Source organism: Canis lupus, chromosome 18 (assembly GCF_003254725.2).
Source record: "Canis lupus dingo isolate Sandy chromosome 18, ASM325472v2, whole genome shotgun sequence".
NCBI classification, from domain to species: Eukaryota; Metazoa; Chordata; class Mammalia; order Carnivora; family Canidae; genus Canis; species Canis lupus.
Window position 1 is genome coordinate 45,769,686 of NC_064260.1, and position 6,166 is coordinate 45,775,851.

At 47.7% G+C, this 6,166-nt stretch overlaps 1 long non-coding RNA gene across 2 annotated transcripts in view; it reads left to right on the top strand.

The window, feature by feature from the left end:
• LOC118351399 (uncharacterized) overlaps window positions 1-3,336 on the top strand; it is a 44,380-nt gene extending 41,044 nt beyond the window's left edge. The window contains exons 3-4 of one of the 2 annotated variants that reach the window (XR_004806834.2): window positions 2,803-2,928; window positions 3,091-3,336. This is a non-coding gene — a long non-coding RNA (uncharacterized LOC118351399). The remainder of the gene's footprint in view (window positions 1-2,802; window positions 2,929-3,090) is intronic. The other variant, XR_007403448.1, reaches the window with a different exon arrangement.
• Window positions 3,337-6,166: the final 2,830 nt, after the last annotated feature.

A 6,166-nucleotide genomic window follows, 5' to 3' on the forward strand; every position in this document is an offset into this window, starting at 1 on the left:
TCCCTGGGTGGCTCAGTGGCTTAGCTCTTGCCTTTGGCCCAGGGCGCGATCCTGGAGGCCCGGGATCGAGTCCCATGTCGAGCTCCCTGCATAGAGCCTGCTTCTCCCTCTGCCTGTGTGTCTGCTTCTCTCTCTCTCTGAATCTGTCATGAATGAATGAATAAATAAAATCTTAGGGAAAAAAAGGGTCTGCATGCACGGAACCAGTGCACCCTGGTTTCTACCACAGCTGTAAGAATGAGGCTTGTCCTTGGAGGATCTGTTTATTTAGAAGCTTCACAAAGCTCACAGTTGAATTTATCAGACCAAGAATCAGGATGAGCTGATGTCAGGGGAGATGCCCGGGGACGAGGGGCAGGGTGTGTAGTGGACCTGGGCAGCCCCAGCTCCGGGGATCAGTGTCAGCCCAAGGTTCTGTGGGGAACAGGGCTGAGCAGGTCTGAGCAGGAGAGGTTGGGAAGGATGGCTAGCACAGCCCTGGGACCCACTCAGTGCATGAGGGGTGGCTTTTCTGGGGCTTAGTCACTGAAGAGCCTGCAGATGGCAGGCTGCAAGTAGAGCTGGCAAGGAGGAAGTTTCTTTTTGGTTGTGAGTGTAGTGGAGAATCCGTGCCTGGCTCAGAGTATGAGGGTGACTCCCTTCTTCATCAGGAAATGCGGAACAGGATCTATGGTCCTGAAGATTCAGTCTGCATTACTCCTGAAGGGGATGGACACAGAACTGTGTTTTGGGGGTATGGGATGTGTCACCACTCAAGGCTGGGAGTCTGGATTGGCTGGAGCCCCTGAGCCTCTGGTCACATCTCAGATCTTGCACTGGCAGCAAACGGGGACACAGCAGCAGGATGGAGGGCAGCAGAGTTGACAGCAGCAGGACTGAAGGCAGCAGGGTTTGCAGCAGCTGGACTGACAGCAGGATGACCTATAGCCTCCCTTGGAGCCCCTGCAGGACCCACAGCCTCCCTTGGAGCCCCCGCAGGACCCACAGCCTCCCCTGGAGCCCCTGCAGGACCCACAGTCCCCCTTGGAGCCCCCGCAGGACCACAGCTGGAGCAGGGACAGGCTGGCACACAGCAGCACACGGGCTTGCAGCAGCAGACAGGCACACAGCAGCTGGAGCCACAGCCCCCAGAGCAGCCAGAGCAGGTCATGGTTCTGGTGGGTGGAGGGTGGAGCAGGTCAGAGGAGCAGGTGCAGAGGGGAGGTGTTCAGGTGTGGAGCCTCCTGGGCCGGGGGCCCTTATATACCTGCCTGGGTTCAAGTCAGATGCTGGGCACACAGTCACTTCCCCGATATTGGTACCTTCCCTGCCCTTTGTTCCTTGTGTCCTCCTCCTTCTCAGAAGCTGCTTATGCTTCACCTGCCGTGTGTGTATTTTGGTCATTCTGTCTGATCTTGGGTAGAGGTTTCCTTTTGTGCCTGTGGGGCCTGGATGTTTCTCATGTGCTGTTGGGCAGTGTCCCAGGATCACAAGAATGTGCCCTACGCAGGCGCCCTCTTCTCTGTGGGGCCCAGGCTGCAGCACCTCCCACACGCCCTCTGGCCCGGGTGGGTCTTAAGATAAGGCTGGGGACTCAGAGTGGAGTTCTTCCCCAAACTTGTGTTGCTCTCAGGAGAGCTGGCCTCATGAATCATGGGCAGATGAGGAGGTGGCCTGAGTGTGAATGCCCTGGGCTTGCTGAGAGAAGGTGGGTGAGCTGCTTGTGAGTGCCCAGGGCAGCTGGGCTGTGCGGCCCCTCCTGAGCCTGGGGAAGGTGGTGGTGGTTGTGTGTCCAGCCGGAGACCTCATCTCCCAGGACCAGGATTGGATTTCTGGGGTGGGAGGGTGCACCTGTGGAGGGTGGATGCTTAGCACCTGGTTAATGGGAATCGCCCATCAAATTGGGAAGATGCCAGGTGACCGCATCAGAGCTTTCACCCCCCTGCCAATGCCATGCCAGGAAGGCTGGGAAGGTGTGGCTTTGTTTTTCCTGCACCAACCTGCTCCCCTGGCTCTGTCTGTAAGGCTGAGGAGGGGAGAGTGGATAGCACTGATTTGGGGAGGGCATGCCCGCATGGTGTGTGTGCCGCGACAGCATGTGTGTGTGCTTGCGGGGTTGGCCAACTTGTTGAGGTCGGTCCACAGAAAACTCTTTTGGAGGGGCCGGGAGGCAGTGTACCCGCATGTGAATGGGGGTGGGAGGGCCAGAGGCAGAGCGAGAGAGAATCCCAAGCAGGCTCCATGCTCAGCACAGAGCCAGATCTGGGGCTCAATCCCCCAACCTGAGATCATGGCCTGAGCCCAAACTAAGAGTCAGATGCTCCACTGGCTGAGCTCCCCAGGCTCCCCTCAACAGAAAATTCTTTGAAGAGGTGACACTGATAAAACAATATTTGGAAAGGCATCCCACATGGGGGGAAGAGTGAGTGCAAAGGCTGTGAGGCAGGGAAGGGGCTCGGTGAGCCTAGGGGCTCCTGGCCACCATGGCAGGTGGTCTAGCACTTACCTACCTGAGGCTCCGTAGGTGGGAAGCGGACACCTTGTGGGCAGGAGCAGAGCAGGTGGTGGCGGTGGGGAGGTCTCTCTTCCCGTGAACCTCAGAATGAGATCTCCTGAAGGTTCTGTGCTGAGGGAGTGTCTCCCTCCTTCTGCTCTGCTGGGCTCATAATGTGCCAAATGGAGGCAGGAGGCGAAAGCACTGCACCTTCCAATATATGGAAAAATAGGGAAAAAAGGAAAACTGAATAAGGCTTTGGGTCTCATCTCAGAGAAACCCCTGTGGAGGCCCCGCTTTCCTTACTGTGGGGATTTGTTTTTATGCAGAAGAGCCTCCGTGAGGATTTGCACCTGTCCGGACTCCTGCCTGGTGCCGCCGAGGAGAACCCCTGTAAAGAAGCTGGAGAATGTGCCGTGTTGTTCTGTCCCGTGGAGCAGTTTACGTGCAGAAAGGTATTATATTCCTTGAATGTTTTGTAAAAGTTGTTTTGAAATGTCCAGGCCTGGGTATTTTTTGTTTGTTTTGTTTTGTTTCGTTTTGAGGGCACACAGCCTAGAGTGTCAGTATTTTACTTATTCAATTTTTATTTCTTTAATTGGATTTTTCAATAACAGTGATGAATCCTGGAGGATATGGGGATTCTGTGCCCAAAGGCTTCAGGGGATAGGTGCAGGTCTTGGTCCTCAGGCCAACCACCAGGGGGCGCTATGTCGTGCAGAAGTGCTGCTCTTTCTTATGAAGAATTTGGCCTCATTTTAAGCATAAACTCTTGATTTTAAGAAGATCTGTGACGTGATGAACACTGATATTATACACAACTGATGAATTATTGAACACTACATCTGAAACTAATGATGTACTGTATGTTGGCCAGTTGAATTTAAATAAAAAAAGAAAGAGATCTGTGTGCTTCCTCTGATTTTGGAGGCCCAACTTGGGAAGGGTGTGTATTTATTCTAGTTAATAATCAGAACAAGAAAAGAAGTCACAATAGATTAGACATTTAAAGAAACTTTTGAAGACCACACACATGACCAAATAGGCAAATAACCTGATTTTATTGAATGGATGGCCCACATCCCCTCCAGACCCCACGCTACTTCCTTCCACTATGTTTTTTGGCCACATACTTTTTGGTCACTCTTCATACGGTAGCAGTTTTATAATTTTATTTTCTGAATTTTAATTTTAAATGCCTAGGAAGACATCTTAGTGTTTTCCTGTAGCTCAGATGCTTGCGATTTGTTTTTTTGATTGTTGGTTTTGAAGATTGGTACTGTCGTGTCAAATCTGGGAAGACTTCCGATGTTTTCACATTTGCACTGCACAACTTGGGGGCGCCAGCATTTCTTTTTTGTGAGGTGTTGTGTTTGATTTTACATTCTCTCTTGATTACATCCATCAGCCTGTTGTGTTTGCATCCTGTTCGAGGTGGCCTGGTGTGTGCTTTATAGCGTTTTTGGCTGCTCAGTATTTTCATGTCAAATCAGCAGGAGGCTGAAATCTTTTCTAAAATATTTATGATTTGCTATTGTACATTAATTGGATTATCAAATAATTCATGAGCCTTGATTACTTCTGTATGAAATGTATCGCCTCTTAATGGATTTTGCTGTTGTTGATGTGACATGAAAATTTTGCTGGAGTTTGTGTCTCTGGTCAGAATAATTTATGGCTTATTTTATCATGCTTACCTCCGTTCTATTAATTGTTATGGAGTCTCCTTTAGTTCTTTAATAAATACGTGTCAAGATGATAGAATAAAGTGCTTTCTGTTTAACCCAGGATCCTTTGCTTTCTCACTTTTTATTTATTTATTTTTTATTTTTTTAATTTTTATTTATTTATGATAGTCACACATACACACAGAGAGAGAGAGAGAGAGGGGCAGAGACATAGGCAGAGGGAGAAGCAGGCTCCATGCACCTGGGAGCCCGATGTGGGATTTGATCTTCGGTCTCCAGGATCGCGCCCTGGGTCAAAGGCAGGTGTCAAACCGCTGCACCACCCAGGGATCCCTGCTTTCTCACTTTTTAATTGAGATGTTCAACAATATGTTTCCAAACTGCAGTTAAAGAGACAAATTAAAAAAAAAAAAAAAGAGACAAATTTATACTTTATCAACCTTTGCGTACACTTTTTGTGTGTTGTTTGTGTTCACATTTCTCTTCTGAATTTTTGAGAATATATTTTACAGTTCTTAAAATTTTGACCCCATGTTGCAAGGCTGGAGCAGCCTCGTATTAGGCAGTTCATCTTGTTCTCTTTTGATTCTTTACTGGAAAATGCCAATTGCCATGTGAGTTAAATATATTCCGGTTATCGATGGAAGACCGTAGCAAGATGGGAAGGAATTGCCTTCAGGGTCTCTGGAGGCAGCTTTGTTCTGCTGTTCATTTTGTACAGATTCTTATTTGTTTGGGTGGGATTTTTATAAACTGTTTTGGATAAATTAGTCACATTTGTTTTTGCATTTTGACATCTTTTTAAGGGCTCATGCAAAAATGGATCTAATTCAGTATTGTGGTTAATTTTTTTAAAAGTTCTATTTATTTATTCATGAGAGACACAGAGAGAGGTAGAGATATAGGCAGAGGGAGAAGCAGGCTCCTTTCAGGGAGCCTGATGGCGGGACTTGATCCCAGGACTCTGGGATCACGACTTGAGCTGAAGGTAGACGCTCAACCACTGACCTACCCAGGCTTCCAAACATGGTTAATTTTGATCAATGCTCCATGTGTCCTTGAGAGAAGAATATATGCTCTTTTTAGGGAACGGTGTTCTGTATATGTTCAGGAGGTAAAGCTTTTTAATTAGACTATTTGAATTTTCTGTAATGGTACTAATATTTTATATTTTTATTCTCATAATTACTGAGAGAGGTTTGTTAAAAATCTCACATTATGGGACACCTGGGTGGCTCAGCAGTTTGGCGCCTGCCTTTGACCCAGGGCATGATCCTGGGGTCCCGGGATTGGGTCCCTCATAGGGTTCCCTGCAGGGAGCCTGCTTCTCCCTCTGCCTGTGTCTCTGCCTCTCTCCCTGTGTGTCTCTCATGAATCGATAAATAAAATCTTTTAAAAAAACCTCTCATTATAACTGTAGGCTTATAAATTTCTCCTTGTAATCCTCCCATTTTTGTTTTCTATATTTTTGAGTCTGTGTTGGTAGATGCACTCATGTTTGGAATGTTATCTGCCTAGTGAGTTTGTCCTTTGATCATGAATTGCTCTTAATATTTAAGGTAATGGCTAAAAGAATATTTTAACATCATGTGGCCTGCTTTGTGGCTATCTTCATGTATTTGGGAAATCCCTCAGTAATAGTTCTCAGTAGAGGCCAAGCTGTCTCCTGGGGTAAAAGCTAGAATGCTCAATATTCTCTCTCCTGACCTGTTCATGATGGCAGAGACATATTGACTACGGCTTGTCCATTCGGAACAACTTATCACTAACTGTGGTTTCAGCAGTGGCTTTTCTCACTTCTCAGGCTCCCATGTTCTAAGACTGTGTTCGGGAAGGCAATGCTGAGGGCACTCAACATCCTGTCAGTAATCACCCGTGCCAAGTTATTTTTTTTATTAATTTATTTATTTATGATAGCAACAGAGGGAGAGAGAGAGGCAGAGACACAGGCAGAGAGAGAAGCAGGCTCCATGCACCGAGAGCCCGACGTGGGATTTGATCCTGG